Here is a 21031-nt window from a genome sequence, read left to right on the forward strand (position 1 = left end):
GACTCGGGCGAAGTGGTCCCTCCTTGGCGTTTGGAGTTGAGTCTCTCCAATCATTAGTGACGTGGAGCAAGATGACCGTTTGGAAATGCAGATGCAATTCTCTCACCATCCTGCTCCAACGGCTCTTGTATTTTCCCATCATATTGAAGATACGACCAATTCCCTTCATGCCTGCTCCTCACGTTCTTCTCGGATGTCTTTTCCCTGGAATGCCCTCTGCACTCTTTGGCTTCCATCCCATAGGGCATTTTCATTTCTTGAACGTCCTAAGTTTCCCTGGTCACCTAGACTTCCAGGATGCTGTTTTCCCTGCCTGAAATTCTTCCTGCATCTCAACCCTGGTTTACGTAGGTTCCACCTATGGACCTCAACGCAATGGTTACTCTGAAAAGCCTTCCCTGACACCCAGGTTTTGGTGAGGGTAGAGGCCCCTCGACAAGTTCTCCAAGGATCTGCCTGTGATGTATCATTAGATTCGTCTCAGTGAAAGCAGGAACTCTGTGTCTGCTTCTCTCCGCCTTCTAGTTCCAGAAACTTATTACATGCCTCCCAGCTCATCGTAGGTGCTCAGGATTTACTTAGTGTGTGAAAGACAGAAAAGTTCTTGGAAGCCTCAAGGTGTCACTTGGCTCGGCACTTTTGATCTCTTTGTGTATTTGGCGATTCCATTCTTTCCTTTCCTGGGTTCATGTGTACGCTATATTCAAGGCACAATCTAAGGCATTAAGACATATCCATCAGTATGGGTTCTTGCTTTCAAGGAACTCGTACAGCAGATTTCTACAGTTTAGGGCTTTTCAAATGCTCTAGAAGAATGTGAACGTTCAGTGTGATCCATTTTCATTTCCAAGAAAGATCGTTTGACTTCCATAGCAAAGGTGGAGACCTTCCGACGTGTAGTCCAATACTTAGACCTTGACCATGTCAGGCAAGTCTTGCGGTTCCTTCTGGAGGTGTGTGGCTCTTGCAGAAACGTGAAGATCTTCCATCGTCCTCGGACTTTGGTGTCATTTGCAATCATCAAGAAAGCTTCCAGGTATAGGTTCCAGACCACCACCGCACACACTCGGTAGGCAACGGAGTGGATTCCAGGAATATGCGTTGTTAACCAGCATCACCGTTGATATTGTTGCTGCACGCTCTATGCAGTGGCCAGGGCCTGGATTGTCCACTGGGTCTCATGTGGAATGGAAAGAAGGGCTTCCCCCACCCCCCACCCCACCCCCCACTGTTGACAGCCTTGTGACTAGAAACGGGCCCCGAAACAAGAATCAGACAAACCAGATAAGCCCAGATGGTAGTCCATGAGATGAAGGAACTAAGCAGCTGGTTGGGATGGCGCCAAGGGGAAAGGTTGCTCTTTTTGTCTCCCGCTCTACTCCTTTCTTCCTGGACGCCTTAGGGGTTCATCATGGAGATTTGAAATAAAGTTCACCAAAGTCATATGTGTTGAATCAAGATTTTGCATTTCACCATCTCTCAAAAACGAAGAGTGCTTAACCTGCACAGGTTTCTTTCAAAAAAGTCAATAGCTTTTCAGTTCTGGGGTTTCTCTCTTGCCTTGTTCAAGTAGCCTTAAGAGTAAAAATCAACGAAAACTAAAGAAAGATTCCAAGATACCAACAAAGGACACCTTCTGTTTCTTCAATCATCTTTCCACTTAGTAGCACACGAGCTCTTTTCTTTGTATTTTGCCTAGGGAATTCGCAATGTGCTGGTTCAGATGGCAAGGCATCCGCCCGCAGGAGACTCGGGTTTGACCCCTGGGTCGGGAAGATCCCCTGGAGAAGGTAATGGCAACCCACTCCAGTATTCTCGCCTGGGAAATGCCACGGACAGAGGAGCCTGATGGGCCGCACTCCATGCGTCCTATAAGAGTTGGGCTCAACCCAGCAACTACAAACAGAAGTATTTCCAAAGACCACACTCGTGTGTGTGTGTGTGTGTGTGTGTGTGTGTGTGTGTGTGTGTGTGTCTGTCTGTGTGCCTGCCTGTGGTTCGTCTGCTCTCTCAGGAAGGTCGGGTGCTTGGCGGGCGGCGTGGGGACAAGGGGGGCGCCTCGGTAGGGCAAAGGGGCGGGGCTGAGGCGCTCCGGTCGACCGCGCCTCCGTGGCTCCCGGTGGGTTTGGGCAGCGGGCAGGTGCCGGGCAAGTTGGGCGCTCAAGATTCGCTGAGCCTAGGCCCGCAGGAGGTTCGGAGGCCCCCGGGCCGCGGGGATCGGGAGGCGGCGGGCCCCGAAGACCGACACCTCCGGGGTCGCGCGGCCCTGAGCAGCGAACGGGATGGGGGGGGGGCGGGGAGGCGCCGCTCAGCCAGCGCGGCCGGGTCTGGAGTGGCCGGGGGTGGGAGGGCGCCGAGACCTCCGCACCCCTCAGCCCACCCCCCAGGCCCCGCGCGCACGCACGCACGCCCTCCCGGTCACTGGGGGGTCCTGGAAGCCCATCGGGCCCCCGGGCCCGGCCAGGCGGTTGCTGGTCTGGTGTTGGCGGTGTTCGGGGGCCGGGCCGGCGTCAGCAGGCTGGAGTGCGGTCGCGGGTCATGCGGCTCAAGTACAGCACGGCCCCCCGAGGAGAGGGGCGGCCCGTTGGCCCGACCTGCAGGTCAGAGCGAAAGGGAGGCGAAGCGCAAGGCTCTTAGGGCGCCCCGCGGCGGCCGCGCCCGTCTCCGGCCCTATCGGCCTGAAGGCGCCCGATCTCGTCTGATCTCGGAAGCTAAGCAGGGTCGGGCCTGTTCAGTATCTTGGATGGGAGACCACCTGGGAATTCCGGGTGCTGGAGGCTTTTTTGCCTACCAGAAGAGGTCCTTTAGCCCCCGCCCCGCGTCCCAGTTCTTGGACCCACACCCCCCTCGCCCCCCCGCCACCCCCGCAGCCCCAGCCCCTCCCGGGGCGGGGGGAGTGAGTGGGTGGCCGGGGCCCCGACTCCCGCTGCAGACCTGGGTTGCCTCCCCGCGGCCCGCGAGCCCCTCCGCCTTCGCATTCGGCTTTCAGGAAACCAGACGACCGGCCGTCCCGTCTCCCTCTGGGGCTCCTTTGGCTTGCCTCAGGCAATCCCGGGGCTTGCACCGACTCCAGCCAGAGCCCCAGCCCCCGCCCCACCCCCAGCCTCGCAGGCGATCGCGCATGCGCATGCGAGCGCGCGCACAGATCGATGTGCCCAAACGGGGCATCTAGCTTGTTGGCTTGTACTGGGGGTGGATCTATGCCTGGGAGTGGGACTGCTGAACCATAGGCTACTTCTACTTTTAGTTCCTTCGCGAACCTCCATACTCTTTTCCATCCCGGCTGTACCAACTCCCATTCCTACTCAGCGTGGAGGAGAGTTCCCTTTGCTCCACAGCTTCTCCAGCATCTGCTATGGACAGACATTGCAATGAGGCCCAATCGGACTCGGGCGAAGTGGTCCCTCCTTGGCGTTTGGAGTTGAGTCTCTCCAATCATTAGTGACGTGGAGCAAGATGACCGTTTGGAAATGCAGATGCAATTCTCTCACCATCCTGCTCCAACGGCTCTTGTATTTTCCCATCATATTGAAGATACGACCAATTCCCTTCATGCCTGCTCCTCACGTTCTTCTCGGATGTCTTTTCCCTGGAATGCCCTCTGCACTCTTTGGCTTCCATCCCATAGGGCATTTTCATTTCTTGAACGTCCTAAGTTTCCCTGGTCACCTAGACTTCCAGGATGCTGTTTTCCCTGCCTGAAATTCTTCCTGCATCTCAACCCTGGTTTACGTAGGTTCCACCTATGGACCTCAACGCAATGGTTACTCTGAAAAGCCTTCCCTGACACCCAGGTTTTGGTGAGGGTAGAGGCCCCTCGACAAGTTCTCCAAGGATCTGCCTGTGATGTATCATTAGATTCGTCTCAGTGAAAGCAGGAACTCTGTGTCTGCTTCTCTCCGCCTTCTAGTTCCAGAAACTTATTACATGCCTCCCAGCTCATCGTAGGTGCTCAGGATTTACTTAGTGTGTGAAAGACAGAAAAGTTCTTGGAAGCCTCAAGGTGTCACTTGGCTCGGCACTTTTGATCTCTTTGTGTATTTGGCGATTCCATTCTTTCCTTTCCTGGGTTCATGTGTACGCTATATTCAAGGCACAATCTAAGGCATTAAGACATATCCATCAGTATGGGTTCTTGCTTTCAAGGAACTCGTACAGCAGATTTCTACAGTTTAGGGCTTTTCAAATGCTCTAGAAGAATGTGAACGTTCAGTGTGATCCATTTTCATTTCCAAGAAAGATCGTTTGACTTCCATAGCAAAGGTGGAGACCTTCCGACGTGTAGTCCAATACTTAGACCTTGACCATGTCAGGCAAGTCTTGCGGTTCCTTCTGGAGGTGTGTGGCTCTTGCAGAAACGTGAAGATCTTCCATCGTCCTCGGACTTTGGTGTCATTTGCAATCATCAAGAAAGCTTCCAGGTATAGGTTCCAGACCACCACCGCACACACTCGGTAGGCAACGGAGTGGATTCCAGGAATATGCGTTGTTAACCAGCATCACCGTTGATATTGTTGCTGCACGCTCTATGCAGTGGCCAGGGCCTGGATTGTCCACTGGGTCTCATGTGGAATGGAAAGAAGGGCTTCCCCCACCCCCCACCCCACCCCCCACTGTTGACAGCCTTGTGACTAGAAACGGGCCCCGAAACAAGAATCAGACAAACCAGATAAGCCCAGATGGTAGTCCATGAGATGAAGGAACTAAGCAGCTGGTTGGGATGGCGCCAAGGGGAAAGGTTGCTCTTTTTGTCTCCCGCTCTACTCCTTTCTTCCTGGACGCCTTAGGGGTTCATCATGGAGATTTGAAATAAAGTTCACCAAAGTCATATGTGTTGAATCAAGATTTTGCATTTCACCATCTCTCAAAAACGAAGAGTGCTTAACCTGCACAGGTTTCTTTCAAAAAAGTCAATAGCTTTTCAGTTCTGGGGTTTCTCTCTTGCCTTGTTCAAGTAGCCTTAAGAGTAAAAATCAACGAAAACTAAAGAAAGATTCCAAGATACCAACAAAGGACACCTTCTGTTTCTTCAATCATCTTTCCACTTAGTAGCACACGAGCTCTTTTCTTTGTATTTTGCCTAGGGAATTCGCAATGTGCTGGTTCAGATGGCAAGGCATCCGCCCGCAGGAGACTCGGGTTTGACCCCTGGGTCGGGAAGATCCCCTGGAGAAGGTAATGGCAACCCACTCCAGTATTCTCGCCTGGGAAATGCCACGGACAGAGGAGCCTGATGGGCCGCACTCCATGCGTCCTATAAGAGTTGGGCTCAACCCAGCAACTACAAACAGAAGTATTTCCAAAGACCACACTCGTGTGTGTGTGTGTGTGTGTGTGTGTGTGTGTGTGTGTCTGTCTGTCTGTCTGTCTGTGTGCCTGCCTGTGGTTCGTCTGCTCTCTCAGGAAGGTCGGGTGCTTGGCGGGCGGCGTGGGGACAAGGGGGGCGCCTCGGTAGGGCAAAGGGGCGGGGCTGAGGCGCTCCGGTCGACCGCGCCTCCGTGGCTCCCGGTGGGTTTGGGCAGCGGGCAGGTGCCGGGCAAGTTGGGCGCTCAAGATTCGCTGAGCCTAGGCCCGCAGGAGGTTCGGAGGCCCCCGGGCCGCGGGGATCGGGAGGCGGCGGGCCCCGAAGACCGACACCTCCGGGGTCGCGCGGCCCTGAGCAGCGAACGGGATGGGGGGGGGGGGGCGGGGAGGCGCCGCTCAGCCAGCGCGGCCGGGTCTGGAGTGGCCGGGGGTGGGAGGGCGCCGAGACCTCCGCACCCCTCAGCCCACCCCCCAGGCCCCGCGCGCACGCACGCACGCCCTCCCGGTCACTGGGGGGTCCTGGAAGCCCATCGGGCCCCCGGGCCCGGCCAGGCGGTTGCTGGTCTGGTGTTGGCGGTGTTCGGGGGCCGGGCCGGCGTCAGCAGGCTGGAGTGCGGTCGCGGGTCGTGCGGCTCAAGTACAGCACGGCCCCCCGAGGAGAGGGGCGGCCCGTTGGCCCGACCTGCAGGTCAGAGCGAAAGGGAGGCGAAGCGCAAGGCTCTTAGGGCGCCCCGCGGCGGCCGCGCCCGTCTCCGGCCCTATCGGCCTGAAGGCGCCCGATCTCGTCTGATCTCGGAAGCTAAGCAGGGTCGGGCCTGTTCAGTATCTTGGATGGGAGACCACCTGGGAATTCCGGGTGCTGGAGGCTTTTTTGCCTACCAGAAGAGGTCCTTTAGCCCCCGCCCCGCGTCCCAATTCTTGGACCCACACCCCCCTCGCCCCCCCGCCACCCCCGCAGCCCCAGCCCCTCCCGGGGCGGGGGGAGTGAGTGGGTGGCCGGGGCCCCGACTCCCGCTGCAGACCTGGGTTGCCTCCCCGCGGCCCGCGAGCCCCTCCGCCTTCGCATTCGGCTTTCAGGAAACCAGACGACCGGCCGTCCCGTCTCCCTCTGGGGCTCCTTTGGCTTGCCTCAGGCAATCCCGGGGCTTGCACCGACTCCAGCCAGAGCCCCAGCCCCCGCCCCACCCCCAGCCTCGCAGGCGATCGCGCATGCGCATGCGAGCGCGCGCACAGATCGATGTGCCCAAACGGGGCATCTAGCTTGTTGGCTTGTACTGGGGGTGGATCTATGCCTGGGAGTGGGACTGCTGAACCATAGGCTACTTCTACTTTTAGTTCCTTCGCGAACCTCCATACTCTTTTCCATCCCGGCTGTACCAACTCCCATTCCTACTCAGCGTGGAGGAGAGTTCCCTTTGCTCCACAGCTTCTCCAGCATCTGCTATGGACAGACATTGCAATGAGGCCCAATCGGACTCGGGCGAAGTGGTCCCTCCTTGGCGTTTGGAGTTGAGTCTCTCCAATCATTAGTGACGTGGAGCAAGATGACCGTTTGGAAATGCAGATGCAATTCTCTCACCATCCTGCTCCAACGGCTCTTGTATTTTCCCATCATATTGAAGATACGACCAATTCCCTTCATGCCTGCTCCTCACGTTCTTCTCGGATGTCTTTTCCCTGGAATGCCCTCTGCACTCTTTGGCTTCCATCCCATAGGGCATTTTCATTTCTTGAACGTCCTAAGTTTCCCTGGTCACCTAGACTTCCAGGATGCTGTTTTCCCTGCCTGAAATTCTTCCTGCATCTCAACCCTGGTTTACGTAGGTTCCACCTATGGACCTCAACGCAATGGTTACTCTGAAAAGCCTTCCCTGACACCCAGGTTTTGGTGAGGGTAGAGGCCCCTCGACAAGTTCTCCAAGGATCTGCCTGTGATGTATCATTAGATTCGTCTCAGTGAAAGCAGGAACTCTGTGTCTGCTTCTCTCCGCCTTCTAGTTCCAGAAACTTATTACATGCCTCCCAGCTCATCGTAGGTGCTCAGGATTTACTTAGTGTGTGAAAGACAGAAAAGTTCTTGGAAGCCTCAAGGTGTCACTTGGCTCGGCACTTTTGATCTCTTTGTGTATTTGGCGATTCCATTCTTTCCTTTCCTGGGTTCATGTGTACGCTATATTCAAGGCACAATCTAAGGCATTAAGACATATCCATCAGTATGGGTTCTTGCTTTCAAGGAACTCGTACAGCAGATTTCTACAGTTTAGGGCTTTTCAAATGCTCTAGAAGAATGTGAACGTTCAGTGTGATCCATTTTCATTTCCAAGAAAGATCGTTTGACTTCCATAGCAAAGGTGGAGACCTTCCGACGTGTAGTCCAATACTTAGACCTTGACCATGTCAGGCAAGTCTTGCGGTTCCTTCTGGAGGTGTGTGGCTCTTGCAGAAACGTGAAGATCTTCCATCGTCCTCGGACTTTGGTGTCATTTGCAATCATCAAGAAAGCTTCCAGGTATAGGTTCCAGACCACCACCGCACACACTCGGTAGGCAACGGAGTGGATTCCAGGAATATGCGTTGTTAACCAGCATCACCGTTGATATTGTTGCTGCACGCTCTATGCAGTGGCCAGGGCCTGGATTGTCCACTGGGTCTCATGTGGAATGGAAAGAAGGGCTTCCCCCACCCCCCACCCCACCCCCCACTGTTGACAGCCTTGTGACTAGAAACGGGCCCCGAAACAAGAATCAGACAAACCAGATAAGCCCAGATGGTAGTCCATGAGATGAAGGAACTAAGCAGCTGGTTGGGATGGCGCCAAGGGGAAAGGTTGCTCTTTTTGTCTCCCGCTCTACTCCTTTCTTCCTGGACGCCTTAGGGGTTCATCATGGAGATTTGAAATAAAGTTCACCAAAGTCATATGTGTTGAATCAAGATTTTGCATTTCACCATCTCTCAAAAACGAAGAGTGCTTAACCTGCACAGGTTTCTTTCAAAAAAGTCAATAGCTTTTCAGTTCTGGGGTTTCTCTCTTGCCTTGTTCAAGTAGCCTTAAGAGTAAAAATCAACGAAAACTAAAGAAAGATTCCAAGATACCAACAAAGGACACCTTCTGTTTCTTCAATCATCTTTCCACTTAGTAGCACACGAGCTCTTTTCTTTGTATTTTGCCTAGGGAATTCGCAATGTGCTGGTTCAGATGGCAAGGCATCCGCCCGCAGGAGACTCGGGTTTGACCCCTGGGTCGGGAAGATCCCCTGGAGAAGGTAATGGCAACCCACTCCAGTATTCTCGCCTGGGAAATGCCACGGACAGAGGAGCCTGATGGGCCGCACTCCATGCGTCCTATAAGAGTTGGGCTCAACCCAGCAACTACAAACAGAAGTATTTCCAAAGACCACACTCGTGTGTGTGTGTGTGTGTGTGTGTGTGTGTGTGTGTGTGTCTGTCTGTCTGTGTGCCTGCCTGTGGTTCGTCTGCTCTCTCAGGAAGGTCGGGTGCTTGGCGGGCGGCGTGGGGACAAGGGGGGCGCCTCGGTAGGGCAAAGGGGCGGGGCTGAGGCGCTCCGGTCGACCGCGCCTCCGTGGCTCCCGGTGGGTTTGGGCAGCGGGCAGGTGCCGGGCAAGTTGGGCGCTCAAGATTCGCTGAGCCTAGGCCCGCAGGAGGTTCGGAGGCCCCCGGGCCGCGGGGATCGGGAGGCGGCGGGCCCCGAAGACCGACACCTCCGGGGTCGCGCGGCCCTGAGCAGCGAACGGGATGGGGGGGGGGGCGGGGAGGCGCCGCTCAGCCAGCGCGGCCGGGTCTGGAGTGGCCGGGGGTGGGAGGGCGCCGAGACCTCCGCACCCCTCAGCCCACCCCCCAGGCCCCGCGCGCACGCACGCACGCCCTCCCGGTCACTGGGGGGTCCTGGAAGCCCATCGGGCCCCCGGGCCCGGCCAGGCGGTTGCTGGTCTGGTGTTGGCGGTGTTCGGGGGCCGGGCCGGCGTCAGCAGGCTGGAGTGCGGTCGCGGGTCGTGCGGCTCAAGTACAGCACGGCCCCCCGAGGAGAGGGGCGGCCCGTTGGCCCGACCTGCAGGTCAGAGCGAAAGGGAGGCGAAGCGCAAGGCTCTTAGGGCGCCCCGCGGCGGCCGCGCCCGTCTCCGGCCCTATCGGCCTGAAGGCGCCCGATCTCGTCTGATCTCGGAAGCTAAGCAGGGTCGGGCCTGTTCAGTATCTTGGATGGGAGACCACCTGGGAATTCCGGGTGCTGGAGGCTTTTTTGCCTACCAGAAGAGGTCCTTTAGCCCCCGCCCCGCGTCCCAGTTCTTGGACCCACACCCCCCTCGCCCCCCCGCCACCCCCGCAGCCCCAGCCCCTCCCGGGGCGGGGGGAGTGAGTGGGTGGCCGGGGCCCCGACTCCCGCTGCAGACCTGGGTTGCCTCCCCGCGGCCCGCGAGCCCCTCCGCCTTCGCATTCGGCTTTCAGGAAACCAGACGACCGGCCGTCCCGTCTCCCTCTGGGGCTCCTTTGGCTTGCCTCAGGCAATCCCGGGGCTTGCACCGACTCCAGCCAGAGCCCCAGCCCCCGCCCCACCCCCAGCCTCGCAGGCGATCGCGCATGCGCATGCGAGCGCGCGCACAGATCGATGTGCCCAAACGGGGCATCTAGCTTGTTGGCTTGTACTGGGGGTGGATCTATGCCTGGGAGTGGGACTGCTGAACCATAGGCTACTTCTACTTTTAGTTCCTTCGCGAACCTCCATACTCTTTTCCATCCCGGCTGTACCAACTCCCATTCCTACTCAGCGTGGAGGAGAGTTCCCTTTGCTCCACAGCTTCTCCAGCATCTGCTATGGACAGACATTGCAATGAGGCCCAATCGGACTCGGGCGAAGTGGTCCCTCCTTGGCGTTTGGAGTTGAGTCTCTCCAATCATTAGTGACGTGGAGCAAGATGACCGTTTGGAAATGCAGATGCAATTCTCTCACCATCCTGCTCCAACGGCTCTTGTATTTTCCCATCATATTGAAGATACGACCAATTCCCTTCATGCCTGCTCCTCACGTTCTTCTCGGATGTCTTTTCCCTGGAATGCCCTCTGCACTCTTTGGCTTCCATCCCATAGGGCATTTTCATTTCTTGAACGTCCTAAGTTTCCCTGGTCACCTAGACTTCCAGGATGCTGTTTTCCCTGCCTGAAATTCTTCCTGCATCTCAACCCTGGTTTACGTAGGCTCAACCTATGGACCTCAACGCAATGGTTACTCTGAAAAGCCTTCCCTGACACCCAGGTTTTGGTGAGGGTAGAGGCCCCTCGACAAGTTCTCCAAGGATCTGCCTGTGATGTATCATTAGATTCGTCTCAGTGAAAGCAGGAACTCTGTGTCTGCTTCTCTCCGCCTTCTAGTTCCAGAAACTTATTACATGCCTCCCAGCTCATCGTAGGTGCTCAGGATTTACTTAGTGTGTGAAAGACAGAAAAGTTCTTGGAAGCCTCAAGGTGTCACTTGGCTCGGCACTTTTGTTCTCTTTGTGTATTTGGCGATTCCATTCTTTCCTTTCCTGGGTTCATGTGTACGCTATATTCAAGGCACAATCTAAGGCATTAAGACATATCCATCAGTATGGGTTCTTGCTTTCAAGGAACTCGTACAGCAGATTTCTACAGTTTAGGGCTTTTCAAATGCTCTAGAAGAATGTGAACGTTCAGTGTGATCCATTTTCATTTCCAAGAAAGATCGTTTGACTTCCATAGCAAAGGTGGAGACCTTCCGACGTGTAGTCCAATACTTAGACCTTGACCATGTCAGGCAAGTCTTGCGGTTCCTTCTGGAGGTGTGTGGCTCTTGCAGAAACGTGAAGATCTTCCATCGTCCTCGGACTTTGGTGTCATTTGCAATCATCAAGAAAGCTTCCAGGTATAGGTTCCAGACCACCACCGCACACACTCGGTAGGCAACGGAGTGGATTCCAGGAATATGCGTTGTTAACCAGCATCACCGTTGATATTGTTGCTGCACGCTCTATGCAGTGGCCAGGGCCTGGATTGTCCACTGGGTCTCATGTGGAATGGAAAGAAGGGCTTCCCCCACCCCCCACCCCACCCCCCACTGTTGACAGCCTTGTGACTAGAAACGGGCCCCGAAACAAGAATCAGACAAACCAGATAAGCCCAGATGGTAGTCCATGAGATGAAGGAACTAAGCAGCTGGTTGGGATGGCGCCAAGGGGAAAGGTTGCTCTTTTTGTCTCCCGCTCTACTCCTTTCTTCCTGGACGCCTTAGGGGTTCATCATGGAGATTTGAAATAAAGTTCACCAAAGTCATATGTGTTGAATCAAGATTTTGCATTTCACCATCTCTCAAAAACGAAGAGTGCTTAACCTGCACAGGTTTCTTTCAAAAAAGTCAATAGCTTTTCAGTTCTGGGGTTTCTCTCTTGCCTTGTTCAAGTAGCCTTAAGAGTAAAAATCAACGAAAACTAAAGAAAGATTCCAAGATACCAACAAAGGACACCTTCTGTTTCTTCAATCATCTTTCCACTTAGTAGCACACGAGCTCTTTTCTTTGTATTTTGCCTAGGGAATTCGCAATGTGCTGGTTCAGATGGCAAGGCATCCGCCCGCAGGAGACTCGGGTTTGACCCCTGGGTCGGGAAGATCCCCTGGAGAAGGTAATGGCAACCCACTCCAGTATTCTCGCCTGGGAAATGCCACGGACAGAGGAGCCTGATGGGCCGCACTCCATGCGTCCTATAAGAGTTGGGCTCAACCCAGCAACTACAAACAGAAGTATTTCCAAAGACCACACTCGTGTGTGTGTGTGTGTGTGTGTGTGTGTGTGTGTGTGTGTCTGTCTGTCTGTGTGCCTGCCTGTGGTTCGTCTGCTCTCTCAGGAAGGTCGGGTGCTTGGCGGGCGGCGTGGGGACAAGGGGGGCGCCTCGGTAGGGCAAAGGGGCGGGGCTGAGGCGCTCCGGTCGACCGCGCCTCCGTGGCTCCCGGTGGGTTTGGGCAGCGGGCAGGTGCCGGGCAAGTTGGGCGCTCAAGATTCGCTGAGCCTAGGCCCGCAGGAGGTTCGGAGGCCCCCGGGCCGCGGGGATCGGGAGGCGGCGGGCCCCGAAGACCGACACCTCCGGGGTCGCGCGGCCCTGAGCAGCGAACGGGATGGGGGGGGGGCGGGGAGGCGCCGCTCAGCCAGCGCGGCCGGGTCTGGAGTGGCCGGGGGTGGGAGGGCGCCGAGACCTCCGCACCCCTCAGCCCACCCCCCAGGCCCCGCGCGCACGCACGCACGCCCTCCCGGTCACTGGGGGGTCCTGGAAGCCCATCGGGCCCCCGGGCCCGGCCAGGCGGTTGCTGGTCTGGTGTTGGCGGTGTTCGGGGGCCGGGCCGGCGTCAGCAGGCTGGAGTGCGGTCGCGGGTCGTGCGGCTCAAGTACAGCACGGCCCCCCGAGGAGAGGGGCGGCCCGTTGGCCCGACCTGCAGGTCAGAGCGAAAGGGAGGCGAAGCGCAAGGCTCTTAGGGCGCCCCGCGGCGGCCGCGCCCGTCTCCGGCCCTATCGGCCTGAAGGCGCCCGATCTCGTCTGATCTCGGAAGCTAAGCAGGGTCGGGCCTGTTCAGTATCTTGGATGGGAGACCACCTGGGAATTCCGGGTGCTGGAGGCTTTTTTGCCTACCAGAAGAGGTCCTTTAGCCCCCGCCCCGCGTCCCAATTCTTGGACCCACACCCCCCTCGCCCCCCCGCCACCCCCGCAGCCCCAGCCCCTCCCGGGGCGGGGGGAGTGAGTGGGTGGCCGGGGCCCCGACTCCCGCTGCAGACCTGGGTTGCCTCCCCGCGGCCCGCGAGCCCCTCCGCCTTCGCATTCGGCTTTCAGGAAACCAGACGACCGGCCGTCCCGTCTCCCTCTGGGGCTCCTTTGGCTTGCCTCAGGCAATCCCGGGGCTTGCACCGACTCCAGCCAGAGCCCCAGCCCCCGCCCCACCCCCAGCCTCGCAGGCGATCGCGCATGCGCATGCGAGCGCGCGCACAGATCGATGTGCCCAAACGGGGCATCTAGCTTGTTGGCTTGTACTGGGGGTGGATCTATGCCTGGGAGTGGGACTGCTGAACCATAGGCTACTTCTACTTTTAGTTCCTTCGCGAACCTCCATACTCTTTTCCATCCCGGCTGTACCAACTCCCATTCCTACTCAGCGTGGAGGAGAGTTCCCTTTGCTCCACAGCTTCTCCAGCATCTGCTATGGACAGACATTGCAATGAGGCCCAATCGGACTCGGGCGAAGTGGTCCCTCCTTGGCGTTTGGAGTTGAGTCTCTCCAATCATTAGTGACGTGGAGCAAGATGACCGTTTGGAAATGCAGATGCAATTCTCTCACCATCCTGCTCCAACGGCTCTTGTATTTTCCCATCATATTGAAGATACGACCAATTCCCTTCATGCCTGCTCCTCACGTTCTTCTCGGATGTCTTTTCCCTGGAATGCCCTCTGCACTCTTTGGCTTCCATCCCATAGGGCATTTTCATTTCTTGAACGTCCTAAGTTTCCCTGGTCACCTAGACTTCCAGGATGCTGTTTTCCCTGCCTGAAATTCTTCCTGCATCTCAACCCTGGTTTACGTAGGTTCCACCTATGGACCTCAACGCAATGGTTACTCTGAAAAGCCTTCCCTGACACCCAGGTTTTGGTGAGGGTAGAGGCCCCTCGACAAGTTCTCCAAGGATCTGCCTGTGATGTATCATTAGATTCGTCTCAGTGAAAGCAGGAACTCTGTGTCTGCTTCTCTCCGCCTTCTAGTTCCAGAAACTTATTACATGCCTCCCAGCTCATCGTAGGTGCTCAGGATTTACTTAGTGTGTGAAAGACAGAAAAGTTCTTGGAAGCCTCAAGGTGTCACTTGGCTCGGCACTTTTGATCTCTTTGTGTATTTGGCGATTCCATTCTTTCCTTTCCTGGGTTCATGTGTACGCTATATTCAAGGCACAATCTAAGGCATTAAGACATATCCATCAGTATGGGTTCTTGCTTTCAAGGAACTCGTACAGCAGATTTCTACAGTTTAGGGCTTTTCAAATGCTCTAGAAGAATGTGAACGTTCAGTGTGATCCATTTTCATTTCCAAGAAAGATCGTTTGACTTCCATAGCAAAGGTGGAGACCTTCCGACGTGTAGTCCAATACTTAGACCTTGACCATGTCAGGCAAGTCTTGCGGTTCCTTCTGGAGGTGTGTGGCTCTTGCAGAAACGTGAAGATCTTCCATCGTCCTCGGACTTTGGTGTCATTTGCAATCATCAAGAAAGCTTCCAGGTATAGGTTCCAGACCACCACCGCACACACTCGGTAGGCAACGGAGTGGATTCCAGGAATATGCGTTGTTAACCAGCATCACCGTTGATATTGTTGCTGCACGCTCTATGCAGTGGCCAGGGCCTGGATTGTCCACTGGGTCTCATGTGGAATGGAAAGAAGGGCTTCCCCCACCCCCCACCCCACCCCCCACTGTTGACAGCCTTGTGACTAGAAACGGGCCCCGAAACAAGAATCAGACAAACCAGATAAGCCCAGATGGTAGTCCATGAGATGAAGGAACTAAGCAGCTGGTTGGGATGGCGCCAAGGGGAAAGGTTGCTCTTTTTGTCTCCCGCTCTACTCCTTTCTTCCTGGACGCCTTAGGGGTTCATCATGGAGATTTGAAATAAAGTTCACCAAAGTCATATGTGTTGAATCAAGATTTTGCATTTCACCATCTCTCAAAAACGAAGAGTGCTTAACCTGCACAGGTTTCTTTCAAAAAAGTCAATAGCTTTTCAGTTCTGGGGTTTCTCTCTTGCCTTGTTCAAGTAGCCTTAAGAGTAAAAATCAACGAAAACTAAAGAAAGATTCCAAGATACCAACAAAGGACACCTTCTGTTTCTTCAATCATCTTTCCACTTAGTAGCACACGAGCTCTTTTCTTTGTATTTTGCCTAGGGAATTCGCAATGTGCTGGTTCAGATGGCAAGGCATCCGCCCGCAGGAGACTCGGGTTTGACCCCTGGGTCGGGAAGATCCCCTGGAGAAGGTAATGGCAACCCACTCCAGTATTCTCGCCTGGGAAATGCCACGGACAGAGGAGCCTGATGGGCCGCACTCCATGCGTCCTATAAGAGTTGGGCTCAACCCAGCAACTACAAACAGAAGTATTTCCAAAGACCACACTCGTGTGTGTGTGTGTGTGTGTGTGTGTGTGTGTGTGTGTGTGTGTCTGTCTGTCTGTCTGTGTGCCTGCCTGTGGTTCGTCTGCTCTCTCAGGAAGGTCGGGTGCTTGGCGGGCGGCGTGGGGACAAGGGGGGCGCCTCGGTAGGGCAAAGGGGCGGGGCTGAGGCGCTCCGGTCGACCGCGCCTCCGTGGCTCCCGGTGGGTTTGGGCAGCGGGCAGGTGCCGGGCAAGTTGGGCGCTCAAGATTCGCTGCGCCTAGGCCCGCAGGAGGTTCAGAGGCCCCCGGGCCGCGGGGATCGGGAGGCGGCGGGCCCCGAAGACCGACACCTCCGGGGTCGCGCGGCCCTGAGCGGCGAACGGGATGGGGGGGAGGCGCCGCTCAGCCAGCGCGGCCGGGTCTGGAGTGGCCGGGGGTGGGAGGGCGCCGAGACCTCCGCACCCCTCAGCCCACCCCCCAGGCCCCGCGCGCACGCACGCACGCCCTCCCGGTCACTGGGGGGTCCTGGAAGCCCATCGGGCCCCCGGGCCCGGCCAGGCGGTTGCTGGTCTGGGGTTGGCGGTGTTCGGGGGCCGGGCCGGCGTCAGCAGGCTGGAGTGCGGTCGCGGGTCGTGCGGCTCAAGTACAGCACGGCCCCCCGAGGAGAGGGGCGGCCCGTTGGCCCGACCTGCAGGTCAGAGCGAAAGGGAGGCGAAGCGCAAGGCTCTTAGGGCGCCCCGCGGCGGCCGCGCCCGTCTCCGGCCCTATCGGCCTGAAGGCGCCCGATCTCGTCTGATCTCGGAAGCTAAGCAGGGTCGGGCCTGTTCAGTATCTTGGATGGGAGACCACCTGGGAATTCCGGGTGCTGGAGGCTTTTTTGCCTACCAGAAGAGGTCCTTTAGCCCCCGCCCCGCGTCCCAGTTCTTGGACCCACACCCCCCTCGCCCCCCCGCCACCCCCGCAGCCCCAGCCCCTCCCGGGGCGGGGGGAGTGAGTGGGTGGCCGGGGCCCCGACTCCCGCTGCAGACCTGGGTTGCCTCCCCGCGGCCCGCGAGCCCCTCCGCCTTCGCATTCGGCTTTCAGGAAACCAGACGACCGGCCGTCCCGTCTCCCTCTGGGGCTCCTTTGGCTTGCCTCAGGCAATCCCGGGGCTTGCACCGACTCCAGCCAGAGCCCCAGCCCCCGCCCCACCCCCAGCCTCGCAGGCGATCGCGCATGCGCATGCGAGCGCGCGCACAGATCGATGTGCCCAAACGGGGCATCTAGCTTGTTGGCTTGTACTGGGGGTGGATCTATGCCTGGGAGTGGGACTGCTGAACCATAGGCTACTTCTACTTTTAGTTCCTTCGCGAACCTCCATACTCTTTTCCATCCCGGCTGTACCAACTCCCATTCCTACTCAGCGTGGAGGAGAGTTCCCTTTGCTCCACAGCTTCTCCAGCATCTGCTATGGACAGACATTGCAATGAGGCCCAATCGGACTCGGGCGAAGTGGTCCCTCCTTGGCGTTTGGAGTTGAGTCTCTCCAATCATTAGTGACGTGGAGCAAGATGACCGTTTGGAAATGCAGATGCAATTCTCTCACCATCCTGCTCCAACGGCTCTTGTATTTTCCCATCATATTGAAGATACGACCAATTCCCTTCATGCCTGCTCCTCACGTTCTTCTCGGATGTCTTTTCCCTGGAATGCCCTCTGCACTCTTTGGCTTCCATCCCATAGGGCATTTTCATTTCTTGAACGTCCTAAGTTTCCCTGGTCACCTAGACTTCCAGGATGCTGTTTTCCCTGCCTGAAATTCTTCCTGCATCTCAACCCTGGTTTACGTAGGTTCCACCTATGGACCTCAACGCAATGGTTACTCTGAAAAGCCTTCCCTGACACCCAGGTTTTGGTGAGGGTAGAGGCCCCTCGACAAGTTCTCCAAGGATCTGCCTGTGATGTATCATTAGATTCGTCTCAGTGAAAGCAGGAACTCTGTGTCTGCTTCTCTCCGCCTTCTAGTTCCAGAAACTTATTACATGCCTCCCAGCTCATCGTAGGTGCTCAGGATTTACTTAGTGTGTGAAAGACAGAAAAGTTCTTGGAAGCCTCAAGGTGTCACTTGGCTCGGCACTTTTGATCTCTTTGTGTATTTGGCGATTCCATTCTTTCCTTTCCTGGGTTCATGTGTACGCTATATTCAAGGCACAATCTAAGGCATTAAGACATATCCATCAGTATGGGTTCTTGCTTTCAAGGAACTCGTACAGCAGATTTCTACAGTTTAGGGCTTTTCAAATGCTCTAGAAGAATGTGAACGTTCAGTGTGATCCATTTTCATTTCCAAGAAAGATCGTTTGACTTCCATAGCAAAGGTGGAGACCTTCCGACGTGTAGTCCAATACTTAGACCTTGACCATGTCAGGCAAGTCTTGCGGTTCCTTCTGGAGGTGTGTGGCTCTTGCAGAAACGTGAAGATCTTCCATCGTCCTCGGACTTTGGTGTCATTTGCAATCATCAAGAAAGCTTCCAGGTATAGGTTCCAGACCACCACCGCACACACTCGGTAGGCAACGGAGTGGATTCCAGGAATATGCGTTGTTAACCAGCATCACCGTTGATATTGTTGCTGCACGCTCTATGCAGTGGCCAGGGCCTGGATTGTCCACTGGGTCTCATGTGGAATGGAAAGAAGGGCTTCCCCCACCCCCCACCCCACCCCCCACTGTTGACAGCCTTGTGACTAGAAACGGGCCCCGAAACAAGAATCAGACAAACCAGATAAGCCCAGATGGTAGTCCATGAGATGAAGGAACTAAGCAGCTGGTTGGGATGGCGCCAAGGGGAAAGGTTGCTCTTTTTGTCTCCCGCTCTACTCCTTTCTTCCTGGACGCCTTAGGGGTTCATCATGGAGATTTGAAATAAAGTTCACCAAAGTCATATGTGTTGAATCAAGATTTTGCATTTCACCATCTCTCAAAAACGAAGAGTGCTTAACCTGCACAGGTTTCTTTCAAAAAAGTCAATAGCTTTTCAGTTCTGGGGTTTCTCTCTTGCCTTGTTCAAGTAGCCTTAAGAGTAAAAATCAACGAAAACTAAAGAAAGATTCCAAGATACCAACAAAGGACACCTTCTGTTTCTTCAATCATCTTTCCACTTAGTAGCACACGAGCTCTTTTCTTTGTATTTTGCCTAGGGAATTCGCAATGTGCTGGTTCAGATGGCAAGGCATCCGCCCGCAGGAGACTCGGGTTTGACCCCTGGGTCGGGAAGATCCCCTGGAGAAGGTAATGGCAACCCACTCCAGTATTCTCGCCTGGGAAATGCCACGGACAGAGGAGCCTGATGGGCCGCACTCCATGCGTCCTATAAGAGTTGGGCTCAACCCAGCAACTACAAACAGAAGTATTTCCAAAGACCACACTCGTGTGTGTGTGTGTGTGTGTGTGTGTGTGTGTGTGTGTGTGTCTGTCTGTCTGTCTGTGTGCCTGCCTGTGGTTCGTCTGCTCTCTCAGGAAGGTCGGGTGCTTGGCGGGCGGCGTGGGGACAAGGGGGGCGCCTCGGTAGGGCAAAGGGGCGGGGCTGAGGCGCTCCGGTCGACCGCGCCTCCGTGGCTCCCGGTGGGTTTGGGCAGCGGGCAGGTGCCGGGCAAGTTGGGCGCTCAAGATTCGCTGAGCCTAGGCCCGCAGGAGGTTCAGAGGCCCCCGGGCCGCGGGGATCGGGAGGCGGCGGGCCCCGAAGACCGACACCTCCGGGGTCGCGCGGCCCTGAGCGGCGAACGGGATGGGGGGGAGGCGCCGCTCAGCCAGCGCGGCCGGGTCTGGAGTGGCCGGGGGTGGGAGGGCGCCGAGACCTCCGCACCCCTCAGCCCACCCCCCAGGCCCCGCGCGCACGCACGCACGCCCTCCCGGTCACTGGGGGGTCCTGGAAGCCCATCGGGCCCCCGGGCCCGGCCAGGCGGTTGCTGGTCTGGTGTTGGCGGTGTTCGGGGGCCGGGCCGGCGTCAGCAGGCTGGAGTGCGGTCGCGGGTCGTGCGGCTCAAGTACAGCACGGCCCCCCGAGGAGAGGGGCGGCCCGTTGGCCCGACCTGCAGGTCAGAGCGAAAGGGAGGCGAAGCGCAAGGCTCTTAGGGCGCCCCGCGGCGGCCGCGCCCGTCTCCGGCCCTATCGGCCTGAAGGCGCCCGATCTCGTCTGATCTCGGAAGCTAAGCAGGGTCGGGCCTGTTCAGTATCTTGGATGGGAGACCACCTGGGAATTCCGGGTGCTGGAGGCTTTTTTGCCTACCAGAAGAGGTCCTTTAGCCCCCGCCCCGCGTCCCAGTTCTTGGACCCACACCCCCCTCGCCCCCCCGCCACCCCCGCAGCCCCAGCCCCTCCCGGGGCGGGGGGAGTGAGTGGGTGGCCGGGGCCCCGACTCCCGCTGCAGACCTGGGTTGCCTCCCCGCGGCCCGCGAGCCCCTCCGCCTTCGCATTCGGCTTTCAGGAAACCAGACGACCGGCCGTCCCGTCTCCCTCTGGGGCTCCTTTGGCTTGCCTCAGGCAATCCCGGGGCTTGCACCGACTCCAGCCAGAGCCCCAGCCCCCGCCCCACCCCCAGCCTCGCAGGCGATCGCGCATGCGCATGCGAGCGCGCGCACAGATCGATGTGCCCAAACGGGGCATCTAGCTTGTTGGCTTGTACTGGGGGTGGATCTATGCCTGGGAGTGGGACTGCTGAACCATAGGCTACTTCTACTTTTAGTTCCTTCGCGAACCTCCATACTCTTTTCCATCCCGGCTGTACCAACTCCCATTCCTACTCAGCGTGGAGGAGAGTTCCCTTTGCTCCACAGCTTCTCCAGCATCTGCTATGGACAGACATTGCAATGAGGCCCAATCGGACTCGGGCGAAGTGGTCCCTCCTTGGCGTTTGGAGTTGAGTCTCTCCAATCATTAGTGACGTGGAGCAAGATGACCGTTTGGAAATGCAGATGCAATTCTCTCACCATCCTGCTCCAACGGCTCTTGTATTTTCCCATCATATTGAAGATACGACCAATTCCCTTCATGCCTGCTCCTCACGTTCTTCTCGGATGTCTTTTCCCTGGAATGCCCTCTGCACTCTTTGGCTTCCATCCCATAGGGCATTTTCATTTCTTGAACGTCCTAAGTTTCCCTGGTCACCTAGACTTCCAGGATGCTGTTTTCCCTGCCTGAAATTCTTCCTGCATCTCAACCCTGGTTTACGTAGGTTCCACCTATGGACCTCAACGCAATGGTTACTCTGAAAAGCCTTCCCTGACACCCAGGTTTTGGTGAGGGTAGAGGCCCCTCGACAAGTTCTCCAAGGATCTGCCTGTGATGTATCATTAGATTCGTCTCAGTGAAAGCAGGAACTCTGTGTCTGCTTCTCTCCGCCTTCTAGTTCCAGAAACTTATTACATGCCTCCCAGCTCATCGTAGGTGCTCAGGATTTACTTAGTGTGTGAAAGACAGAAAAGTTCTTGGAAGCCTCAAGGTGTCACTTGGCTCGGCACTTTTGATCTCTTTGTGTATTTGGCGATTCCATTCTTTCCTTTCCTGGGTTCATGTGTACGCTATATTCAAGGCACAATCTAAGGCA

The 21031-nt window shown here is 56.5% G+C and overlaps 6 pseudogenes; all 6 read left to right on the forward strand.

The window, feature by feature from the left end:
• Positions 1-2660: 2660 nt before the first annotated feature.
• LOC129641111 (uncharacterized) lies at positions 2661-2780 on the forward strand (annotated as a pseudogene).
• Positions 2781-6052: 3272 nt separating this feature from the next.
• Positions 6053-6172, forward strand: LOC129641112 (uncharacterized; annotated as a pseudogene).
• Positions 6173-9436: 3264 nt separating this feature from the next.
• LOC129641041 (uncharacterized) lies at positions 9437-9556 on the forward strand (annotated as a pseudogene).
• Positions 9557-12819: 3263 nt separating this feature from the next.
• LOC129641042 (uncharacterized) lies at positions 12820-12939 on the forward strand (annotated as a pseudogene).
• A 3263-nt stretch (positions 12940-16202) lies between these two features.
• Positions 16203-16322, forward strand: LOC129641043 (uncharacterized; annotated as a pseudogene).
• A 3261-nt stretch (positions 16323-19583) lies between these two features.
• Positions 19584-19703, forward strand: LOC129641044 (uncharacterized; annotated as a pseudogene).
• The last annotated feature ends 1328 nt before the right edge of the window (positions 19704-21031 follow it).

The sequence above is a fragment of the Bubalus kerabau genome, unplaced genomic scaffold, assembly GCF_029407905.1.
Source record: "Bubalus kerabau isolate K-KA32 ecotype Philippines breed swamp buffalo unplaced genomic scaffold, PCC_UOA_SB_1v2 scaffold_70, whole genome shotgun sequence".
In the NCBI taxonomy this organism is placed as follows: Eukaryota; Metazoa; Chordata; class Mammalia; order Artiodactyla; family Bovidae; genus Bubalus; species Bubalus kerabau.